Source organism: Pseudorca crassidens, unplaced genomic scaffold, assembly GCF_039906515.1.
Source record: "Pseudorca crassidens isolate mPseCra1 unplaced genomic scaffold, mPseCra1.hap1 Scaffold_64, whole genome shotgun sequence".
Classification (NCBI taxonomy): domain Eukaryota; kingdom Metazoa; phylum Chordata; class Mammalia; order Artiodactyla; family Delphinidae; genus Pseudorca; species Pseudorca crassidens.
Window position 1 is genome coordinate 31,925 of NW_027136316.1, and position 25,258 is coordinate 57,182.

At 48.9% G+C, this 25,258-nt stretch overlaps 1 long non-coding RNA gene across 3 annotated transcripts in view; it reads right to left on the reverse strand.

The window, feature by feature from the left end:
• Positions 1–25,256, reverse strand: part of LOC137218235 (uncharacterized) — a 44,571-nt gene extending 19,315 nt beyond the window's left edge. For 2 of the 3 annotated variants that reach the window (XR_010940557.1, XR_010940555.1), the window contains exons 1-10: positions 24,876–25,256; positions 23,918–24,209; positions 23,120–23,329; positions 22,975–23,019; positions 18,188–22,309; positions 17,655–17,759; positions 17,133–17,228; positions 15,761–15,972; positions 11,686–13,875; positions 2,879–3,081 (exon numbers count right to left, since the gene is read on the reverse strand). This is a non-coding gene — a long non-coding RNA (uncharacterized lncRNA). The remainder of the gene's footprint in view (positions 1–2,878; positions 3,082–11,685; positions 13,876–15,760; positions 15,973–17,132; positions 17,229–17,654; positions 17,760–18,187; positions 22,310–22,974; positions 23,020–23,119; positions 23,330–23,917; positions 24,210–24,875) is intronic. The other variant, XR_010940556.1, reaches the window with a different exon arrangement.
• Between the last annotated feature and the right edge of the window lie 2 nt (positions 25,257–25,258).

Below are 25,258 nucleotides of genomic sequence, written 5' to 3' on the forward strand. Positions count from 1 at the left end.
ATGATTGGTTGTCTATTCAGGTAGTCCACAGATGCAGGGTACATCAAGTTGATTGTGGAGCTTTAATCCGCTGCTTCTGAGGCTGCTGGGAGAGATTTCCCTTTCTCTTCTTTGTTCTCACAGCTCACCGGGGCTCAGCTTTGGATTTGGCCCTGCCTCTGCATGTAGGTCGCTGGAGGGCGTCTGTTTTTTGCTCAGACAGGACGGGGTTAAAGGAGCCGCTGATTCGGGGGCTCTGGAGCACTCAGGCCGGCGGGGAGGGAGGGGTATGGAGTGTGGAGCGGGCCTGCGGCGGCAAAGGCTGGCGTGACTTTGCACCAGCCTGAGGCCCGCCGTGTGTTCTCCCGGGGAAAACAAGGGCTTAATTCTAAAATATACAAACAGCTCATACAACTCAAAAAAGAAAAAAAAAAAGAAAAAAAATAGGCAGAATTTTAGAAGGTCTAAATAGACATTTCTCCAAGGACATACAGATGGCCAAGAGGCACCTGAAAAGATGTTCCACATCGCTAATTATTAGAGAATGCAAATCAAAACTACAGTGAGTTATCACCTCGTAGTGGTCAAAATGGCCATCATTAAAATGTCTAGAAATAACTGCTGAAAGGGGTGTGGAGAAAAGGGAACCCTCCTACACTACTGGTGGGAATGTAAATTGATGCAGCCACTATGGAGAACTGTATGGAGGTTCCTCAAAAACTAAAAATAGAATTACCATATGAACCAGCAATCCCACTCCTGGGCAAACATCCAGACAAAACTATAATTCGAAAAGATACATGCACCCCAGCATTCACAGCAGCACTCTTCACGATAGCCAAGACACGGAAGCAACCCGAATGTCCCTCAACAGATGAATGGATATAGAAGATGTAGTACATATATACAATGGAGTATTACTCAACCATAAAACAGAATGAAATAATACCATCTGCAGCTACATGGATGGACCTAGAGATTATCATACAAAGTGAAGTAAGTCAGAGAACAACACGTACCATATCATATCACTTATATGTGGATTATAAAATGAGACCCAAATGAACCTATCTACAGAACAAAACACACTCACAAATATAGAAAACAGACTTGTGGTTGTCAAGGGGAAGACAGGGGAGAGGGATGGATTGGGAGTTTGGGATTACTAGATGCAAATTATTATATATAGGATGGATAGACAAGGTCTTTCTGCACAGCACAGGGAACTGTATTCAATACCCTGTAATTAACCATAATGGAAAAGAATATGAAAAATATGTAAATATGTATGTTTGTATATATGAATCACTTTGCTGTACGGTAGAAATTAACACAACATTGTAGGAGCACGGACACTCCCGTCAGACTCAAGGTGACATCTGGAGCCAGGACAGAGGCCTGGCCTCTCTGTGGGCAGGTGAACCCACACTGCACAGGCCCTGGTGCAGTGCCCGTTCTGTGGGGTCAGCTGTGTGCACGCAGGTCAGCCAGTGTCTGTGTGTCTCAGCCTGTAACCACAGACCACACTGTCCTGCTCTGTTCACAAGAGCGAGGCCAATGGAGGGACCACAGGGGTGGGAACAAAGCCGGGTCATGGTCCAGTTGGGTGAGAAGGGGTCCAAGGAGCGAGAGCCCGGATGCCCTTGCCTGGTGAGACGAGAGCTGACATCCACCCTCTGGGCAGCTCCTCTCCCCATGTCCCGAGGTAAGGCTGCCTTTCCTGCACCCTGGGCAGTGTCATGCCTGTGTATAGAGCAGGACGCACAGCAGTGTACACAGCAGGCCTGATGCCTGTCCTTGCCATGTACTTGGGGGCTTGATGAGGGTGGAACATCCCGACAGGACACGGGCCAAACTCGGGAAGGATGTAGGGGTGAAGCCTTTGGGAGCCTCTGGAGGGGATCCTCACCTGCCTGCACAGGTGGACTGAGGACACTGACCAAGGGTGGGCAGGTGGGGAGACCCAGAAGGGTCCTAGGACTTCCCAATATAAAGGACTTCCCTTTCTTCCCTGTTGTGGATGACTTGGATGTGGTAGAAACAGCGGGATTTTGGAAGTTCAATTTTCCACATCATTCCACCAAAAAAAAACTGTTAGAAATAATAAATGAATTCAGTAAAGACACAAAATCAGTACACACAGCTCAACTGCATTTCTAAATACTAATAATGGACCAACAGAAAGAGAAAAAAAACCCTATTTCCAACTGCATCAAAAAGAACAAAATACCAAGGAATAAATTTAACTGAGGATGTGAAAGACCTGAAAACTTTAAGACACTCATGAAGACATTGAAGAAGACAGAAGTCGGTGGAAAGACTCCCCGTGCTCATGGAATGCAAGAATTACTGTTGCTAAAATGTCCGTTCTACCCAAAGCGGTGCACACAGGGAAGGCAGGCCGTCCTGAAGTTGCAATGGTGTTTTTCACAGAAATGGAGCAAATCCTCCTAAGATGTGTGTGGAGCCACAAAGGACCCCGAACAGCCAAGGCGACCCTGAGAAAGGAGGACGGGCCGCAGGCATCTCCCTCCCTGACTTCACACTTCATCACGAAGCTACAGTCCCCAAGACAGTGTGGAACTGGCTCAAAACAGGGGCACAGACCAGAGGGACGGGACGGAGAGCCCAGAACCCACCCCGCACGGTGGTGGGGGGGAGGGGGCCATTAAGTTACGACAAGGTGGCCAGGGACACACTGAGAGGAAGGGCAGCCCCACGGTAAACGGTGCAGGGAAGACTGCACACCCCATAACCAATGCGGCTCCACCGCACACCAGCCTGACCAAAAACCCAGCTTTGCACACCAAGCCCTTCCTGGGTCGCATGAAGACGGAATCCCGCAGCCGCCAGTCGCCCCCAGGAAGTTTCTCCCCACTGTTCCTCACTGTCTCCTCACCTGTTCCTCCAGCGTCTCCTGCATCCTCAGGAAACCCAGCTCCCGTCAGCGTGGACGCAGCCCCACGTTGTCCTGAAGCTGAAACCCCAGCGAGTCCTTGAGGAGACCGAGCACCCGTCAGCAACCACAACCCTGCGGTGCCTGAGTAGACACAACTCCCCTCAGCTGCGCTCAGAGCTGGGTCCACGGGGAATGCGCATGCGCTGTGGGTCAGAGAGGGGGGATCAGCGCCACACTGTGGTCGCTGCGGGAAGTGCAGGCCGCCCCTCCCTCACGGGTCACTGGAGACAGCGAGTCATGTGTGACCCAGGACTAGTCCTGTCCTTCCTGGAGGCCTCAGAGAGATGGGGAGGGAGGAAGGGGAAGAGGGCGGATTCTGCTTAAACCTAACTCTAACCCCGACCACTCTCACCACTTTCATTCAACATGGTCGAGGAAGTCCTAGACATAGTAATTACATGAGAAAAAGAAATAAAAGGAATCCAATGGCAGAGGAAAAAGTAAAACTGTCACTGTTTGTAGATGAGATGATGTTTTATATTTCATTTATTTATTTATTTATTCATTCATTTATTCTGGTTGCGCTGGGTCTTAGTTGTGTCAGGTGAGCTCCTTAGTAGCGGCAGACAGGCTCCTTAGTTGTGGCATGCGAACTCTTAGTTGTGGCATGCATGTGGGATCTAGTTCCCTGACCAGGGATCGAACCCAGGCCCCCTGCATTGGGAGCGCGGAGTCTTAACCACTTTACCACTAGGGAAGTCCCGACATGATGTTTTTTATAGAAAATCCTAAAGATGACCCTCCAAAACAAATAGAATTCATTGGAAAATACAGTTAAGTTGCAGGATACAAAATTAACCTATAGAAATCAGTTGCATTCTATCCACTGGCAACAAACTTTCAGAATGAGAAATTAAGAAAGCAAACCCATTGACAATGGTATTAACAAAAATGAAATACCTAGGAATACATCTAACCCAGGAGGTAAAACACCAGTACTCAGAAAACTGGAAGACACTGATGAAAGAAATTGGAGACGACACAGTCAAATGGACAGATATAATGTGTTCATGGATTGGAAGAATTCATATTGTTAAAATGATTCCACACCCCAGAGCAATCTAGAGATTTGATGCCATTCTTATCAAAATACCAGTGGAATTTTATGAGAACTAGAACAAAGAATTCTAATATGTGTAAGGAAACAGAAAAGAACCTGAATAGTCAATACGATCTTAAGAAAGAAGCAGAAACTTGGACATATCACACTCTCTGTTTCAAACTATACTACATATCTAGAATAATCAAGACAGTATGGTATAGGAACAAAAGAAATACACAGAGATCCGTAGAACAGAATTGAGAGCCCCAAAATAAACACAGGCATATATGGTCAATTCATCTATGACAACGGAGGTGAGACTATACAATGGGGAAAAGACAGCCTCTTCAATGAATGGTGGTGGGAAAACTGCACAACTACATGCACAAGAATCAAACTGGAATCCTTTCTTATACCACCTACACAAGCCACCTCGAAATGAATCAAATACTTCAATGTAAGACCTGAAGCCATAAAGCTCCTCAAAGAAAACATAAGCAGTCTGGTCTTTGACATCTATCTTAGCAATATTTTCTGGATCTGCCTCCCCAAGCAAGGGGAACAAAAGCAGAATAAACCAATGGGACTCCACCCAACTTTAAAGTTTTTCAATGGCAAAGGAAACCATCCACAAAATGAAGAGGCAGCCTACCGAATGTGAGAAAATAGTTGCAAACAATATGTCTGAAAAAGGGTTCATATCCAAAATAGATGAAGAACCACACAACTGAACCTTCAAAAACCAAAAACCCAATTAAAACTTGGGACCGAACATTTTTCCAAAGAGGACGTACAGATGGCCAAGAGACATATGAAACTATGACCAAATCACTTATCATCAGGGAAACGCACATCAAAAGAACAATGAGATTATCACCTCACACCTAAAAACTTGGCTATCGTCCAAAAGACAACAAATAAGAAGGCTTGGCGAGGATGAGGAGAACCCTCATGCATTCTCTTGGGAATGTTCATTGGTGCAGCCACTATGGAAAACAGTACAGAGGTTCCTCAAGAAATTAAAAATAGAACTACCATATGATTCAGGAATTACACTTGGGGGTATCTTTCTGAAGGAAACAAAAACACGAATTCAAAAAGATATACACAGGGAGATCAGCTCGGTGCTTTGTGACCACCTAGAGGGGTGGGATAGGGAGGGTGGGAGGGAGGGAGACGCAAGAGGGAAGAGATATGGGAACATATGTATATGTATAACTGATTCACTTTGTTATAAAGCAGAAACTAACACACCATTGTAAAGCAATTATACTCCAATAAAGATTTAGAAAAAAATATAAGAAAACAAAGAATACGGGAATGCATCTAAATCACATCTACAATGGACACTTAGGTTTATCTCGTATGTCTGAACCACAGTTACTCCTTTTTGACAGTCAAATGCATTCCCCCCCTCAATGCCAAAGCAGATGTACAATTCATATCCAAAAGACCACAAAACAGGCCATTTTGGGCAGTAAAATTTAAATTAAACCATGCATAAGCCAGAGTGACTTCCTCACACCTCAAAATGTGAAGAGTTTTTTTCCCTTTTGATTACAAGTCTTTCAATAGAAAGCATTGATGATCAAAATGTCAATCCCTCAGTGCCAGAATGATTCAGCTGTTTGGCCCACGTGTAGATCATGTCCCTCAGCGCTAGGCCTTCTTTATATTTGCCTAGTTAATCCACATTGGGGGAATACTGAGCAGGTATCGTGAACATGCTCAGAGGAATGTTAATGAGAAAATGCTTTATACATTTTATTATTCATACCCAATTGTCACACAAGCATTGCACATGTGCTTTTAGCAGTAGACCTAAAGCAAACAGTGATACATCATGAGTAGTTACATTGTCATAACTTCACTAGGTAATTTTCCTTTCCTCTTAAACATCAGGGCAAAATGAAGCCAACACAGTAACTTTCATTAGTACACACTTCCATACAGAGGTGTCATTTATCCAATTGTTCCAAGTCCTAAGTAGCTTGAGGGGAAGGACTTCCCTGTGTCTGGAAAACACAGATCAAAGCCAGTAACAAAAACAAACAAAAACATTATAACCATATTCACCAGTTCACTCAGTAACCAATCCTTCTGTTAACTTCTTATGAAGCCATCCGATTCTCCATTAAGATTTTTCATTTCTTACCCAGTGTGGCATTATGATATGACATTTATCAGAGACCTGTGCTTGCCAAAAGGTCCTTCACATAGATCTTCTTGAAGATGGAGCACTTTTGCAAAGTGTTAGAGCACAACAGTAACTATCTATGAATCACATAAAGACTTAAAAGGTCATGGTTAAACACTTGATCACAATGTAAATGACAAAACAAACCATTATTGCTTTTACATACAACATTTAGAAATAACTAGAATTATGACCGATAAAATTTTACCAGGACATACAAGCTTTTTAGGAATTCCATGTAATTTAACATACTAATCAAACATTTCTCTCTGAGATGGCTCAAGGGCCTTCGAAAGCAGCTCAAAGTTAGCTGGAGATCAAAAGAACTATTAGAATTGGCCAAACAACACTTATTCACTGAACAAAAGTAAAGAGATTTCGAACAAAAATACAGATCACAGACATAGGCAAAGGAACTCACAAGCTGTTCACAATCAAAAGCAGCATTCCAAGGAAACTTTGGAGGGAGAAACCAAATCCAGGCTTGCCCTAACCCACTTCCAACAAAATCCATCTTAGAAAATCCTGGTCATGCACAACTCTTTCCTCAGTGTTCCCTTTGCACAAATGTTCATCACCTTCTGTATCCATCTTATGTTGCCCCTTATTTTTTTCCTCATTCAGACACAAGCAGCTCTACTACAAAGGGACTTTCTTTTCTCTTTATACCGTCAGCCTGTTACCTAGCTACTCAGTTTCTTTATTACGTAGCTTCATAAATGCTTGAACATATGGAACTTCTTTTGTCTTTCTCTTCCTGTGACAAAAGAACTCTAGCTGAATGTGGTATAGTCATTTAGGCTCCCACTCAAAGACCACCATTCCTCATTTCTCAACAATGTATCCATACATATGCCAGACAAATTACAATAGAATTTCATTCTTTTCTTAGTCTTAGGTTTACAACTATAGGTTGACCAGTCTGCCAGGATTTTGCCCATTGGCTATCACATGGAACTGAAGAAGAAGCACTTCTTATGCTTGAACCATAGAACACCCACACACGGACAAAAACAAAACAAAATCCTAAACACCAACGGAAGCCTCAAACCAAAGGAACCAGAAACCAAACTGAAACCAAAAACCAAACAGCACAAGACTCAAATCATCTTCCAAGTCTCAACTTAGCCTGTGACCTCTGTCCAAGGGGTGCACCTTCCAAATGAGATTTCCTGGAATGAAAAGTCACCCAAATGGGAACCAAGGTTCCCCCAAATGTACAGGGTTAAAAGGACCTCAGACTGCATGCCAGGGGAGTTACCACACGCTGGCTGAGGTGCTGAAACATCCCAAATGCTATTTTCCTGGTGCCCCAAAATAATCCCTGGGAGTAGGACATTCAGGGCAGCCCAGGCAGGAGGAAGAGAGAAACGTCCTCACGGTAAAGATGGCCTGGGCAGTTGCTAGGGGGGTCCCTCTTCCACCATCTATTCCTGCCCCAGAGTTCTAACTGCTGGGATGATTGGGACACAGCCTTTCCAGGCAAGGGTCCCAGGCGGTCTGGCCTCTAAAGGAATTCTCCAACCCTACACTCTCTCGAAAGAGGCTGGCGTGGAGAAAATCTCAGTGTCCGGTAGAGTCAGGGGACCCACAGGGGCCATCCCCAAGTCAGCCCCACACTGGGTACTAAATTTGTTGTCAAAAACTAGACCTCTGTGCACCAGTGCCAAATAGAATCTCAGAGACAGAGGTCTGCAAGAAGTAGAAAAGAATAGCTTTACTGCTTTGGCAGCCAAAGGGGGACACAGAAAACTCGTGCCCTCAAAAACCTTGTGTCCCAATGTGGGAGGATCTGGTGAGGAGTATTACAGCAATGGTTTAAGGACACAGTTGCTCCTAAGGATTAGTGGGTGTACAGGGCCTTAATTCCCTTTAATCTGGCCTCAGATGTTCTCTTGATGAGCTTCTCTGAAATAAAGAAGACTAAAATCTTCTATTTTGTGGGGGCTTTAAGTTGGTAAAGAGTCCAAAGATACTCATACCTGTATCCCTTGAGGCAAAACCAGGATCCTGCCCCAAGGCTGCACTATTGTTTCTTGATGGTTCCTCCATTGTCGCTGCTTGCCCTCCCTTCCCTGGTTAGCAACTGTTCCAATCTACCCTTTGGAACTCAGGGAAGGTCCTGGAGGCTCTAGCCTAAATAAGGCCCTGACACTACACCTAACTCAGACCCTGATACTCTCTCTAACCAAGGCCCTGACACTACTCCTAACTCAGTCCCTGACACTGTACCTAACAAAGGCTCTGATGCTAATCCTAAATCAGGCCGTGACACTGTGTCTAACTAAGGTCCTGCTGCCGTCAATATCTAAAGTCCTGACATTATCCTGAGCTAATATCCTCACCCAGGTCTTACTAAGGTCTTACAACTTTCCCAAAGTAAGCCCTTACGCTGTCCCTAAATGAGGGCCTGAGCGTGTCTTTAATGAAGACCCTAAAGCTAATCCTACAGAGTTCCTTACACTACTCCTACATCATGCCCTGACACTGTCCCTCACTCAGGCCCTAAATACAGCCCTCACTTAGGCCCTCTTGCCGTACCTCAGTTAGGCTCTGACGCAGTCTCTTTATCAAGCCCTGACACTGGTCTTGATTAAAGACCTGACACTAGTCCAGATTAAAGCCCTGACACTGGTCCTAACTAGGACCCTGATGCTCTCAATAACTAAGGTCTTCACGCTATCCCTAGCTCATTTCCTGATACTACCCCTGGCTTGGAAGCTGACGGTGTCCCGAGCTAATTTACTGCCTCTTATCCTCACTGATGACTTAACGCTCTCCCTAACTAAGGCCCAGAATAGTCCTAACTAAGGCCCTGACACTGTCTCTAACTACGGCCCGGAATCTTCACGAATATAGGCCCTGCTACCAGCGAAAACTAAAACCCGGAAACTATCCTGAGTTAATATCATGACCCATTTCTAACCAAGGTCCTTACAGTGTCCCTAAGAAAGCCCTTTTGCTCTCCCTAAGTCAGGCACTGACGCTGTCCCTAACTGCAGCCATGATTCTGGGTCTAAATAAGGCTCTGATACTCTCAGTGATTAAGGTCTTGACACTAACCCTAGGTCATTTCCTGACATGCTCCATAAACTTTACCCTTAACCTATCCCTACCAAATGTCCTGCCTCTTATGTTACATGAAACCCTTATCCTGTGCCTAACACAGACACTGAATTTAGGCCCAAGGCCATGACACTGTCACTAACAGAGGCCTAGATGCTCGTCCTAAATCTGGCCCAGAACTGTCCCTCACTAAAGCCCTAACACTATTCCTAACTCAGGCCCTGACACGGTACCTAACAGAGGCCCAGATGCTAGTCCTAACGCAGGCCTTGACACTGTGTCTAACTAAGGCCCTGCTGCCGTCAATATCTAAAGTCCTGACATTAGACTGAACTAATATCCTGACCCATGTCTTACCAAGGTCCTGACACTGTCCCAAAGTAAGACCTGACGCTGTCCCTAAGTGAGGCCCTGACGCTGTCCCTAACTGAGACCCTGAGGCTGTCCCTAACAGACGCCCTCATAATAGCTTTAGCAAAGCCCCTGAGGATGATCCTACTGAGGCCCTTGTGCTGCTCCTAAGTCAGGCCCTGACACTATCCCTGGCAAAGGCCCTGACACTAGGCCTTACATAAGCCCTGTCGCTCTTCCGAAGTCGGGCTCTGACACTGTCCCTACCTGTAGCCTTGACACTGGTCTTAAATTAGGCCCTGATGCTCTAACTAATAAGGTCTTGGCACTATCCTTAGGTAATGTCCTGACACTATCCCTAGACCTTAACCTAAACTTGCCTTTAACTAAAGTCGAGCCTCTTATGCTAACTAAATCCCTGATGCTGTCCCTAACTAAGGCCCTGAAATTAGTCCCGAGGTGGTGACGCTGTCCCTAACTGAGGCCTGGAGGCTCATCCGAACTCAGGCCCTGACACTACACCTAACTCAGTCCGTGACAATGTACCTGACTAAGGCTCTGAGGCTCATCCTAAGTCAGGCCCTGACACTGTCTTAAGGCCCTGCGGCCATCAATATCTAAAGGCCTGACATTATCTTGAGTTAATATCTGACCCATGTCTTACCAAGGTCCTGACACCGTCTCTAAGAAAACCCTGTCGCTGTCCCTAAGTGAAGACCTGAGGCTGTGCCTAACTGAGGCCCTAAAGCTATGCCTAACTGAGGCCTTGACATTTTGACTAGCTCAGGCTCTGATCATGTCTTTAACAAAGACCCTATTGCTGATCCAACAAGGCCCTGATGCAGCTCCTACATCATGCCCTGACAGTGTCCCCAGCTAAGGGTCTGATGCAAGGCCTCACTCAGACCCTGATGCTCTCCCTAAGTCAGGCTGTGATGCTGTCCCTACCCGAAGCCCTGACACTGGTCCTAAATAAGGCCCTGATAGTGTCAGTAACTACGGTCTTGACACTATCCCTAAGTCATTTCCTGACACGATCACTAAACTTTACACTAACCCTGTCTCTCGCAACTGTCCTCCCTCTTATGCTAACTGAATACCTTATGTTGTGTCTAACTCAGGCCCTGAATTTAGTCCCAAGGCCGTGACACTCTCCCTAACTAAGGCCTAGATGGTCGTCCTAAATCCGGCCCTGACACTGTCCCTTACTAATTCCCTAACATTATTCCTAACTCAGGCCCTGACACGGTACTTAACAGAGGCACAGATGCTAGTTCTAAGGCAGGCCCTGACACTGTCTAACTAAGGCCCAGAATCTGTCCCTAATATAGACCCTGCTACCAGCAATAGCTAAAATCCGGACACTATCCTTAGCTAATATCCTGACCCATTCCTAACCAACGTCCTGACACTGGTCCTAAGAAAGCCCTGCCACTGTCCCTAAGTGAAGACCTGAGGGTGTGCCTAACTAAGGCCCTGAATCTAGGCCTAACTGAGGCCTTGACACTGTGACTAACTCAGACCCTGATCATGTCTTTAACTAAGACCCTATTGCTGACCCAACAAAGGCCCTGATGGAGCTCCTACATCATGCCCTGACAGTGCCCCCAGCTAAGGGCCTGACAGTAGGCCTCATTCAGGCCCTGTCACTCTCCCTATGTCAGGCTCTGATGCTATCCCAACCTGAAGCCCTGACACTGGTCATAAATAAGGCCCTGATAGTGTCAATAACTAAGGTCTTGACACTATCCCTAGGTCATTTCCTGACACGTTCCCTAAACTTTACCTTAACCCTGTCCCTTGCAACTGTCCTGCCTCTTAAGCTAACTGAAGCCCTCGTGCTTTGAATACCTCAGGCCCTGAATTTAATCCCAAGGCTGTGACACTGTCCCTAAATACGGTCTAGATGCTCATCCTAAATCCGGCCCTGACACAGTGCCTAACTAAGGCATTATTGGTTCTGATGTATCAGCTATGACTTTTTTTTCCAATGGACTGCACACACTTACTAAAGTAAAATAAAAACATTATTTTTAATTGATATAAATAAATGAATAACTGCAAGAGATAGATTTAAGAGTGGATTTGGACCTGGCAGTTCTGGTGGCTCACTCTCTTGCAGTGTGGTCTGGTCTCTCTCCAATCCTTTGTCCTGTAAATGCCTTTGGGTGGCCCCGTTCACAGGAACAGTCTCTCTCACTGCATCCAGGGCTTCCAGAAACTGCAGGCGACACTCACTCAATGTCCATTTTAACAGAAAAGAAGAGGTTCAGTTAAGGTCAGGTACTGTGGTCACCCATCCAGGGCTTTGGCTGTCCTCCCTTGATGGCAGGAAGCTCTTCCACTAGCTAAAGTAGCAACTTTGCTGTTGGTGGTAAACTCAAGACTCTTGCTTTGGGCATCACATTCGAGGCTGGCCCTCATTGCCTGTGTACCTCAAAAGGCACCCAGACTTCATTTGTGTCCCAGGGAATTGGCAGCCCAAGAGTCACTCCTGCCCTCTGTCTATATTAATCACCCATCTCCACAGAACACATCTGCTCATTTTCCTGTCTCTGCTCTCTCCTTTACAGAGAACAGAAACCAAATGGTAGGTGGTAAGGAAACTGTTACTCAATGGAACAGGGTCTCATGGATTATTCTATACCATGGAAGCCACAGTGGGCTGGCTTTCTGGAGAACACAGGCACTGGGTCCAGGATGCACATGGCTTCTGGAGACCATGCTGCCTCTGTGGGAAAACAACAGCTGGGAGGCCACTTGCTCCCATAACTTTGATTTTTCATGAGCATGAATGTGAAAGGTTTGCAAAAACCCGAAGGCCAAAGGATTGCAGGACCATGGTCTGCTGTATGCTGAGGGTGGACAGGGCCACACTCAATGTCTGGAGGCTTATTTCCTCTCAGAAGGCTGGGAGGCTATGAGTGAGGAGGCCCTTTTCTCAATCATGTGGATGTAGGGAACTGAAACATCCCGAGGGGCCGTCTACGCTACCCAGGTAGCTGTTCAATTGCCCAGCAGCGAGGTCAGCTGAGTGATTGGCCACAGGGGCTTGACAGGGCCCAAGCAGGCCTGAGCTGGAGGACCACAGATGCCTGCCTGGGTGGTCAGCGGTCAAGGAATATTCTGAGGTTTTATTACCTACTACTTCCCACTCAAATGGGACGAAGGATGCAGCCAGTCCTGAAGGGCACCGCCAGCCCTCAAGAAGGCAGCATATGGGAGCTGGCAGCACTACAGCCTTGCATGCATGCCAACACATCCCACTGAGCACACTGCGTGTCAGAGCTGGGCTGGAACCTGGGTCTAGCCCCACACTCCCCATGTTGGCGGCGGGGACCTTCCCGACTTCTGAGGCATCCCACAACCACAGACTGAGGTTAAGGTGGAGCTGAAACAGTCAGCAACCAGAGCAGACATTTCTTTCAACTTTTTTTGAGTCCAGGATGCAGAGAGGAAGCAGAGGTTGAGCAGAAAACCAACAGTCCAGCTTCACCCCACGTCACTTGCACCAGGAGAGTCCTGTCCATCGTGGAGGCTCAGATAGACGAGAGAGCGGAAGTCGAAGCAGGCCCATTAGATAGTAAACACTAGGTGTGTAAAGTATGAATACTTTCTGGTTTTCTTTTTATTTACAGGAAAGTTCATTTTTCAATCATTAAGATATGCTATTAGTAAAATAAATAGATTAAAATTGTGTATACCTTTTCAATCGCCCCTCACTAAATGTGAATTCTGTAGAAGGTACACATCTTCTGAAATCTCTTCTTACAGGAGTCGCAGATTTAATTACTAAAAGCTGGCTGGAATCAACACAGGTGACTTTGCAGTTTTAGGATTGCCTGGGTCCGTGGCTTGCTGGGCTGCAGTTCCTACTTTCCACCTCTGTAAGATGCAGGTGGAGAAGCAACGGTGAGACCTGTCTCTCTATTAGCTGTACAGCTAGGACTTTGAGGTACTTACCCTGTGCAGTATGTGGTAGCAGAAGCACGGGTCACAGCAGGAACAGAGTACTTGGTCTCGGCCCTTAGATGACCCACAGTGGACATTAGATACTCAGCCAACAACCAGAAAAGAGAGTCCACACATCTTACCTCCCTTCTACGAACACGTGCCGCTCAGGAACACAGGACACAGAAACTGGGCAGACATAGAGTTTAAATGCAGAATCTCTGGGACTTCCCTGCTGGTCCAGAGGTGAAGACTCAGGGCTTCCACTGCAGGGGGGCAGGTTCAATCCTTGGTGGGGGAACTAAAATCCCGCATGCTGCATGGCCCGGCCTAAATGAATAAATACACAAAAGCAGAATTTCTGTTCTCAAGGTGCTGGTTGATGGGGGAGGCAGAGAATAATTCCTGTGCCCCTCCCCAGAGTGGTAGTGCCAGAGCCAGCCACAGTCGAGGATCCCTATGGGGGATGCAGGGTGGGAGGGGCAGCCGCAGGAGGAGGAGAGGTGGTGAGGAAGGGAAGGGACCCAGGGCTCCGGCCAGCGAGGCTGCCTCACAAGGCAGGCCTGGGAGACACTGTGTGGACAGGACCACAGGCCCCCTGAGGACGGGGGCTGAGCTGCTGGTGGGACCAACGGGGAGGCCCTGATAGAGGGTTGGGAGGCTCCAGGATTTAGAGCGAGCCCTGGACCCCTGTGAGGACGATGCAGGGGAGCGAGGCCCTGCAGAGAGCAGCAAGGAAAGGGTGCACACATCCAAGCAGACGCCAGAACAAGATCGCACCAGGGGACCATGTACAGGCAGTAGATGAGATTGGGTGACTGTTGGGCAGGTGCGGTGGGATGGCACCCACGCGGAGTGGGGGGGCACATCACGGGGAGCGTCTAGGAGCAGAAATCTGGGGAGAGAGGAGGGAGGGCAGATACGATGAGATTGGCTGTATAGGTCAAGCCATAGTGACAAGTGTCCAGACGGTCTGCCTGAGTGCAGAGTTGGCCTCCCACTCTCTCACTGTGCGCCCCAAGTAGGCTCAAGCCTCTTCTGTCAAGGCTGTCAGACTCCTGCCCCCCCAGCAGCTCATAAAAAGTGTAGCTAGTAGATCTCATTACAACCCCCAGGAACTGCACGATCATATGAGTTGCCACTGTGGGAACACAGGTGCTTCAGATCTATACTCCACACCAATTCCATTTACCAACTATAATTTCTGTCTGGAACTATTTTTCTTGGGGTGATTCCACTGTGTCTGTCTTCAACCTTTAATTGTACATAATAACTTTTAACCAGTCTGTAGTTAAAGACTAAAGAATGATTTTTCACTGGGAATTAGCCAGTGATTTAGGAAGTCCCTTGGGAATTTAAACATTGGTGGGTGTTCCTATCTGCAAGCAGTTCCTCTACAGGCCTAAACGCCTTCTGCCACAGAGCAACGGCCACGTTACGTGGTTAGCTAAAGATATCAGGCAGAATCCGCTTTCACAGAACAACTTGCATCTGGAATGTCCCCCAAATCCCAGGCCCACCTTGCCCCAGGCCCTGTACTCCACCAAGACTGCAGGCACATGGAGAGAGAAAGCTTTGCCTGCCCGTCCTGTTCTAGGACAACAGTTCCAGGATCCATTCCTCTACCTATCAGCCAGCCAGGTGGCCCCAGAGGAAACTTACAACTATTGGAAAGGATAGACAGACAGAAAATGACAGTGTGGTATGACAAGTGCTATGACATGGAACATTCAGGGGAACAACTAAGCCAACAGGAGGCCAAGGGGCTGTGGTGGGCAGGCCAGACCAGGGCGCGGGGTGGGGAGCCTCCTTGAGGAGAAACGCTGTTTCCTTGAAGAGCGACAGGTGTTTGTTTGGCCGGCAGTCACCAAACAAGAGAATAACCAGCAGGGGACGCTGAGGGGAAAAACAGGCACCATGAAAAAGCAACTGCTGCCACAGCTAAGGAAATCAAATCTCCAAAAAAAGAGTGCAGTGTGCTGCCCTACACGCGACATACACAGAGTGACACTGAAGGGCTACGTGCCTGGATGTTGCTTAGAAGGCCCAGGGGGTCCTGGGGGTACTCAGTGTTCCTGCCGTGAATAGGGTGCTGACGCGAGGCTCCTAGGTGTCCTGAAAAGCGTACTGCCTTTAAGATAATGCAGAGCTGTGGCTACGGCCCCATGGAAACTGCTGCACACCTCTGCTTTTGCACGGCAATTCAGGGCCTTACCTCGAGACAAGTGCTCATGCTCAGTGTCCCGTTAGCGACACAGCATGGTAGGATGGTGAATTTCTCCTCGAGCAGAGTGACTACAGGTACAAGGTCCTAGAAAAATTGTAAGCGGAATGTTTGCCCACGGCAGGTCAGACGACGGCCATAACGAAGACTTCCATGGCATGGCGGACAGGCCAGAAATGTGGTCCTGAGGTTGTTCGAGGAATCTGGAAATGCAAATCTACTTAAGGAACGTGCAGTCTGTGGCCCATCACTCGGCCTACATTGAGGGCCTCCGAGGGACCAATCTATGGACCTCGATGTTCCTCAGAAGGCCCACAGGGGTCTGGAGGTACTCAGTGATCCTGGAGGGAATTGACGCACACCCAAGGGGCCTAGGAGTCCTGAAAAGGGTACTTCCTTTAAAATGCAGAACACCTACTAAGACCTCATGGAAAAAGCTGCATGCCTCCCTTTCCCTACGGATACTCAGGGCATTTTCTCGAAGCAAGGGCTCACGTTGAGTTTCCCTTTAGCAATAAGCATGGCAGACTGTGCTTCACCCCGGCCATGGAAGCACCTGGTTTAGAGAGAGGAAACTCATTTTCTTCCCAGAGCCAGGCCTACAGTGGCTAGAGACCTGTCAACAGCAGTGAATTTCAGGCTGCTTCAAGGCAGCATGAATGGAGCTTTCAAAATGGGAAAGCAAGTCTAGTTCCATCAGGCACCATTTCCATGAGCACTCGCAGCATACGTCCCTGTAGTTTCTAACAAGTCAAAAGAGACACAGGTTACCCAGTGGTTACTTCCATAATCAACTCCTGAAAGCAGGATGTACTGCATCTACTGAACTCCCCCAACCAAGATATGCCTTAGCTAGGCCTCTGGGCCTGTGGTTCTTCAAATACCTGCAGTATTACATGAAGAACTGGGCTATAGTGGCAGTCGGAAAGCATGCCGACTTTATCCTTGAAACAGGGTGAATTCAGGTAGGAGGTCCTAGATGGAATGTGAAACCGAGTGTTTTTCTAAGTCCAGCTCAGACTAGGGCAATGAGTCAGAATTACATGGCATGTTGGACATGCTAGAATGGTTTACCTGAACCTGTGGGAGACTGGGGAAATCAAGCTGTCCCAAAAAAGAGTGTAGTGTGTTGCCCTACACTCAGCATTAACAGAGTGACTCCGAAGGACTACGAGCCTGGAAGTTGCTTAGCGGGCCCGGGGGAGTTGAGGGTGCTCACTGTTCCTGCCGGGAACAGGGTGCCCACGCGAGGCTGCTAGCTGTCCTGAAAAGCGTACTGCCGTTAAGATAATGCAGAGCAGCAACATTGGCCTCAGGAAACTGCTACACGCCTCGGCTTCTGCACGGACATTCAGGGCCTTACCTTGAGGCAAGCGCTCATGCAGAGTGTCCCGTTAGCGACACAGCATGGTAGGATGCTAAATTTCTCCTCGAGCAGAGTGACTTCAACTACGAGGTCCTAGAAGAATTGTAAACAGAATATTTTCCCATGGCAGCTCGAACAACGACCATGACGAAGACTTCCATGGAATGTCGAACTGGCCAGAAATGTGGTCTGAGGCTGTTCGAGGGCTCTGGAAATGAAGTTGTCCTTCACGAACAAGCAGTGTGTTGCCCATCACTCGGCATACACAGAGGGCCTCCGAGGGGGAGACATACGGGCCTAGACATTGCACAACAAGCCCACAGGGGTCTGCAGGTACGCAGTGATCCTGGAGGGATATGATGCACACGCAAGGGACCTAGGAGTCCTCAAATGTGTACTTCCTTTAAACTGCAGCAAAACAGCGACTAACACTTCATGGAAACAGCTGCACGCGTCCTTTCTGTATGGATACTCAGGGCCTGTCATCGAGGCAACTACTCACGTTGAGTTTTCCCTTACCTGTAGAGCATTGTAGGCTGAGCTCAACACCGGCCATGGAAGCACGTCGTTTAGATAGAGGAAAATCATTTTCTGCCCAGAGCCAGACCTACAGTGGCTAGAGGCCTGTAAACAGAAATGAATTTCAGGCAGCTTCAGGGCAGCATGCATGGACCTTTCAAAATGGGAAAGCAAGGCTACTTCCATTAGGCATCCATTTCCATGGGCACACGCACCATACATCCCTGTGGATTCTAACAAGTCAAAAGAGACAGAGGTTACCCAGTTGTTCCTTCCCTGAATCAACTCCTCGAAGCAGGGTGTTCTGCATCTACCAAAATGGCTCAACCAAGGTATGCCCTAGCTAGGCCTCGGGCCTGAGGCTCTTCAAAACCCTGCAGTGTTACATGAAGAACCGGGCTTTATTGGCAGTCGGAAAGCAAGCCAACTTTCTCCTGGAGGCAGGGTGACTTCAGGCAGGAGGTCCTAGATGGAATGCGAAGCCGAGGGGTTTTCTCAGCGCAGCTCAGACTAGGGCAATGGGTCAGACTTACCAGGCATGTTGGACATCCTAGAAGGGTCTTCGTGAACCTGTGGGAGCGCTGGGGATTTCAAGCTGTCCCATGAAGGAGGGCAGTGTGTTGCCCTATCCTCGGCATACACAGAATGGCTCTGACGGGTTACGGGCCTGGCAGGTGCTTAGCAGGCCCAGGGGGTTCTGGGGGTACTCACTCTTCTTGACGGTCATAGGGTGCCCAAGCGAGGCTCCTAGGTGTCCTGAAAAGCGTACTGCCTTCAAGATAATGCAGAGCAGCGGCTATGGCCTCATGGAAACTGCTGCGCGCCTCCGCTTCCGCACGGCAATTCGGGCCTTACGTTGAGGCAAGTGCTCACGCTGAGTGTCCTGTTAGCGACACAGCACGGTAGGATGTTGAATTTCTCCTCGAGAAGAGTGACTTCAGGTACGAGTTCCTAGAAGATCTGTAAGCAGAGTGTTTTCCCTAGGCAGCTCAGACGACGGTCATGACGAAGACTTCCAAGCACGTCGGGCTGTCCAGAAATGGGGTCCTGAGGCAGTTCGAGAATTCTGGAAATGTAGCTCTCCTTAAGGAACCTTCACTGTGTTGCCCATCAGTCTGCATACACAGAGGGCCTAAGAGGAACCGACCTATGGGCCTCGATGTTGCTCAGCAGGCCCACAGGGGTCTGGAGGTACTCAGTGATCCTGGAGGGTAATGATGCACACCAGAGGGGCCTAGGTGTCCTGAAAAGGGTACTTCCTTTAAACTACAGCAGAACAGCGACTAAGACCTCATGGAAACAGCTGCACGCCTCCCTTTCTGTACGGATACTCAGGGCCTTTCCTCGAGGCAAGTACTCACATTGAGTTTCCTTCCCTTTAGCTCTAGAGCATGGCAGGCTGAGCCCCACCCAAGCCATGGAAGCACCTGGTTTAGATAGAGGAAACTCATTTTCTTCCCAAAAGCAGGCGTACAGTGGCTAGAGGCCTGTCAACAGCAGTGAATTTCACGTAGCTTTAAGGCAGCATGAATGGAGCTTTCAAAATGGGAAAGCAAGGCTAGTTGCATCAGGCCCCCATTTCCATGGGCACACGCAGCACACATCCCTGTGGGTTTCTAACAAGTCAAAATGGTTACTGGTGAGCCAATGGTGCCTTCCCTGAATCAACTCCTCGAAGCAGGGTATTCTGCATCTAGCAAACTGCCTCAATCAAGGTACGCCGTAGCTAGGGCTCGGGCCTGTGGCTCTTCAAAAGCCTTCAGTGTTACACGAAGAACTGGGCTTTAGTGGAAGTCGCAATGCAAGTCGACTTTCTCCTGGTGGCCGGGTGACTTCAGGCAGGAGGTCCTAGTTGGAATTTGAAGCCGAGGGGTTTTCTCACTGCAGCTAAGACTAGGGCAATGAGTCAGACTTACCACGCATGGTGCACGTGATTAAAGGGTGTTCTTGAAACTTTGGGAGTGCAGGGGATTGCAAGATGTCCCATGAAGAAGCGCAGTGTGTTGCGCTACACTCGGCATAAACAGACAGGCTCCGAAGGGATACGCGCCAGGACGTTCCTTAGCAGGCCCGGGGGCGGGGGGGGGGGGGGCTGGGGTACTCAGGGATCCTGCCGGGAATTCGGTGCCCACGCGAAGCTCGTAGGTGTCCTGTAAAGCCGTTAAGATAACGGAGAGCGGCGGCTACGGCCTACTGGAAACTTCTGCACGCCTCCGCTTCTGCACGGCCTTACCTTGAAGCAAGTGATCACGCTGAGTGTCCCATTTGCGAAACAGCATGGTAGGACGGTGAATTTTTCCTTGAGCAGAGTGACTTCAGGTACAAGCTCCTCGAAGAATTGTAAGCAGAACGTTTTCCCATGGCAGCACAGACGACAGTCATGACGTAGACTTCCATGGCACGTTGGACTGGCCAGCAATGTGGTCCTGAGGCAGTTCGAGAATTCTGGAAATGTAGCTCTCCTTAAGGAACATTCAGTGTGTTGCCGAACACTCGGCATACACAGAGTGGCTCCGATGGGTTACGGCCCTTGCAGTTTCTTAGCATGCCCAGGGGGTCCTGGGGGTACACACTGTTCCTGCCGGGAATAGGGTGCCCACGCGAAGCTCCTAGGTGCCCTGAAAAGCGTACTGCCGTTAAGATATTGCAGAGCAGTGGCTACGGCCTCATGGAAACTGCTGCACACCTCTGCTTTTGCACGGCAATTCAGGGCCTTACCTCGAGACAAGTGCTCATGCTCAGTGTCCCGTTAGCGACACAGCATGGTTGGATGGTGAATTTCTCCTCGAGCAGAGTGACTACAGGTACGAGGTCCTCCAGGAATTGTAAGCGGAATGTTTGCCCATGGCAGGTCAGACGACGGCCATAACGAAGACTTCCATGGCACGGCGGACAGGCCAGAAATGTCGTCCTGAGGATGTTCGAGGGATCTGGAAATGCAACTATACTTAAGGAACGTGCAGTGTGTGGCCCAGCACTCGCCCTACACAGAGGGCCTCTGAGGGACCGACCTATGGGCCTCGATGTTGCTCAGAAGTCCCACAGGGGTCTGGAGGTACTCAGTGATCCTGGAGGGAATTGACGCACACCCGAGGGGCTTAAGAGTCCTGAAAAGGGCACTTCCCTTAAAATGCGCAGAACAGCTACTAAGACCTCATGGAAACAGCTGCACGCCTCCCTTTCTGTACGGATAGTCTGGGCATGTTCTCGAAGCAAGTGCTCACGCTGAGTTTCCCTTTAGCTCTAGTGCATGGCAGGCTGAGCCCCAACCAGGCCATGGAAGCACCTGGTTTAGCTACAGGAAACTCATTTTCTTCCCGGAGCCAGGCCTACAGTGGCTAGAGACCTGTCCACAGCAGCGAATTTCAGGGAGCTTCAAGGCAGCATGCACGGAGTTTTCAAAATGGGAAAGCAAGGCTACTTCCATTAGGCATCCATTTCCAAGGGCACACGCAACATACATCCCTGTGGTTTCTAACAAGTCAAAAGAGACACAGGGTACCCAGTTGTCCCTTCCCTGAATCAACTCCTCGAAGCAGGGTGTTCTGCATCTACCAAAATGCCTCAACCAAGGTATGCCCTAGCTAGGCCTCGGGCCTGAGGCTCTTCAAAAGCCTGCAGTGTTACATGAAGAACCGGGCTTTATTGGCAGTCGGAAAGCAAGCCGACTTTCTCCTAGTGGCAGGGTGACTTCAGGCAGGAGGTCCTAGATGGAATGCAAAGCCGAGAGTTTTTCTCAGTGCAGCTCAGACTAGGGCAATGAGTCAGACTTATCAGGCATGCTGCACGTGCTTAAAGGGTGTTCTTGAAACTTTGGGAGTGCAGGGGATTGTAAGATGTCCCATGACGAAGTGCGGTGTGTTGCGCTACACTCAGCATAAACAGACAGGCTCCGAAGGGATATGCGCCAGGACGTTCCTTAGCAGGCCCAGGGGGGCCTGGGGTACTCAGGGAACCTGCTGGGAATTCGGTACCCACGCGGAGGTCCTAGGTGTCCTGAAAAGCCGTTCAGATAACGGAGAGCAGCGGCTACGGCCTCATGGAAACTTCTGCAGGCCTCTGCTTCCGCACGGCCATTCAGGGCCTTACCTTGAGGCAAGTGATCACGCTGAGTGTCCCGTTAGCGACACAGCTAGGATGGTGAATTTTTCCTTGAGCAGAGTGACTTCAGGTACAAGTTCCTCGAAGAATTGTTAAGCAGAACGTTTTCCCATAGCAGCACAGACGACGATCATGACGTAGACTTCCACGGCACGTTGGACTGGCCAGCAATGTGGTCCTGAGGCAGTTCGAGAATTCTGGAAATGTAGCTCTCCTTAAGGAACATTCAGTGTGTTGCCGAACACTCGGCATACACAGAGGACCTCCGAGGCACCAACTTATGAGCCTCGATGTTGCTCAGCAGGGCGACAGGTGTTTGGAGTTACTCAGGGATCCTGGAAGGAAATGGTACACACACGAGGGGCCTAGGACTCCTGAAAGGGGTACTTCCATTACAGTACAGCAGAAAAGTGACTAAGAGCTCATGGAAATAGCTGCATGCCTCCCTTTCTGTACGGATACTCAGGGCCTGTCCTCGACGCAACTACTCACGTTCAGTTTCCCTTGACCTCTAGAGCATGGCAGGCTGAGCTCCACCTCGGCCATGGAAGCACCTGGTTTAGATAGAGGAAACTCATTTTCTTCCCTGAGCCAGGCCTACAGTGGCTAGAGGCCTGTCAATAGCAGTGAATTTCAGGTAGCTTCAAGACAGCATGCATGGAGCTTTCAAAATGGGAATGCAAGGATAGTTACATCAGGTCCCTATTACCAAGGGCACATGCAGCATACATCCCTTTAATTTCTAAGAAGTCAAAAGAGACACATGTTTCCACTGGTTAGTTCCCTGAATCAACTCTTCGAAGCAGGGTGTTCTGCATCTACCAAAATGCCTCAACCAAGGTATGCCCTAGCTAGGCCTCGGGCCTGTGGCTCTTCAAAAGCATGCAGCATTACACGAAGAACTGGGCTTTAGTGGCAGTCGGAATGCAAGCCGACTTTCTCCTGGTGGCAGGGTGACTTCAGGCAGGTGGTCCTAGGTGGAACTGGAAACTGAGGGTTTCTCTCAGTTTAGCTCAGACTAGGGCATTCTGTCAGAGTTAGCTGGCATGTTGGCGGTTGTAGAAGGGTGTTCGTGAATCTGTGGGAACGCTGGGGATTTCAAGCTGTCCCGTGAAGGAGTGCACTGTGTTGCCCTATACTCGGCATACACAGAGTAGCTCGGGAGGGCTACGGGCCTGCCAATTGCTTAGCAGGCCCACGGGGTCCTGGGAGTACTCACCGTTCCTGCCGGGAATAGGGTGCCTACGAGAGCCTCCTAGGTGTCCTGAAAAGCGTACTGCCATTAAGATAATGCAGAGCAGCGGCTACAGCCTCACGGAAACTGCTGCATGCCTCTGCTACTTCAGGAAAATTCAGGGCCTTACCCTGAGGCAAGTTCTCATGCTGAGTGTCCCATTAGCGACACAGCATGGTAGGATGCTGAATTTCTCCTCGAGTAGAGTGACTTCAGGTACGAGATCCTCGAAGAATTCTAAGCAGACTGTTTTCCCACGGCAATTCATACGATGTCCATGACGAAGAACTCCATGGCACGTCGGACTGGCCAGAAATGTGGTCCTCAGGCTGTTCGAGGGCTGTGGAAATGTAGCTCTCCTTAACGAACATGCAGTGTGCTGCCAATCACTGGGCATACATAGAGGGCCTCCGAGGGACCGACCTATGGGTGTTGATGTTGCTCAGCAGGCCCACAGGGGCCTGGAGGTACTCAGTGATCCTGGAGGGAAATGATGCACACCCGAGGGGCCTAGAAGTCCTTAAAAGGGGACTTCCTTTAAACTACTGCAGAACATCGAGTAAGACCTCATAGAAGCCGCCAAATGGCTCCCTCTCTGTATGGTACTCAGGGCCTTTCCTCGAGGCAACTACTCACATTCAGTTCCCCTTTATCTCTAAGCATGGCAGGCTGAGCTCCACCCTGGCCATGGAAGGACTTGGTTTAGATAGGGGAAACTCATTTTCTTCCGAGAGTCAGGCCTACATTGGCTAGGGGCCTGTCAACAGCAGTGAATTTAAATTACCTTCAAGGCAGCATGAACGGAGCTTTCAAATTGGGAAAGCAAGGCTAGTTCGATCAGGCCCCCATTTCCAACGGCACAGGCAGCATACATCCCTGTGGTTTCTAACAAGTCAGAAGAGACTCAGGTTACCCAGTGGTTTCTTACCTGAATCGACTCCTCGAAGCAGGGTGTTCTTCAGAGCAAACTGCTTCAACCAAGGTAGACCCTGGCTAGGGCTCCGGGCCAGTGGCTCTTGAAAAGCCTGCAGTGTTTCACAAAGAACTGGTTTAAGTGGCAGTCAGAACGCAATCTGACTTTCTCCTGGAGGCAGGGTGACTTCAGGCAGGAGGTCCTAGATGGAATGAGAAGCCGAGGGTTTTTCTCAGTACAGTTCAGATTAGGGCAATGAGTCAGACTTCCCCGGCACATTGGACGTGCTAGAACGGGTTTCGAGAACCTGTGGGAGGATTTGGTAAAGCAAGCTGTCCCAAAAAACAGTGCAGTGTGTTGACCTACACGCGGCATACACAGAGTGACTCCGAAGGGCTATGGGCCTGGATGTTGCTTAGCAACTAGGACCCTATTGCTGATCCAACAAAGGCACTGATTCTGCTCCGACATCATGCCCTGACAGTGTCCCCAGCTAAGGGTCTGACGCTAGGCCTCACTCAGACCCTGTTGCTCTCCCTAAGGCAGGCACTGATGCTGTCCCTACCTGACATCCTGACACTGGTCGTAAATAAGGCCCTAATACTGTCAGTAACTAAGGTCTTGACACTATCCCTAGGTCATTTCCTGACACGATCCCTAAACTGTACCCTAAACATGTCCCTCACAACTGTCCTGCCTCTTAAACTAACTGAAGACCTTATGCTGTGGCTAACTCAGGCCCTGAATTTAATCGCAAGGCCGTGACACTGTCCCTAAATACGGTCTAGATGCTCATTCTAAATCCGGCCCTGACACAGTGCCTAACTAAGGCATTATTGGTTCTGATGTATCAGCTATGACATTTTTTTCCAATGGACTGCACACACTTACTAAAGTAAAATAAAAACATTATTTTTAATTGATATAAATAAATGAATAACTGCAAGAGATAGATTTAAGAGTGGATTTGGACCTGGCAGTTCTGGTGGCTCACTCTCTTGCAGTGTGGTCTGGTCTCTCTCCAATCCTTTGTCCTGTAAATGCCTTTGGGTGGCCCCGTTCACAGGAACAGTCTCTCTCACTGCATCCAGGGCTTCCAGAAACTGCAAGTGACGCTCACTCAATGTCCATTTTAACAGAAAAGAAGAGGTTCAGTTAAGGTCAGTAACTGTGGTCACCCATCCAGGGCTTTGGCTGTCCTCCCTTGATGGCAGGAAGCTCTTCCACTAGCTAAAGTAGCAACTTTGCTGTTGGTGGTAAACTCAAGATTCTTGCTTTGGGCATCACATTCGAGGCTGGCCCTCATTGCCTGTGTACCTCAAAAGGCACCCAGACTTCATTTGTGTCCCAGGGAAT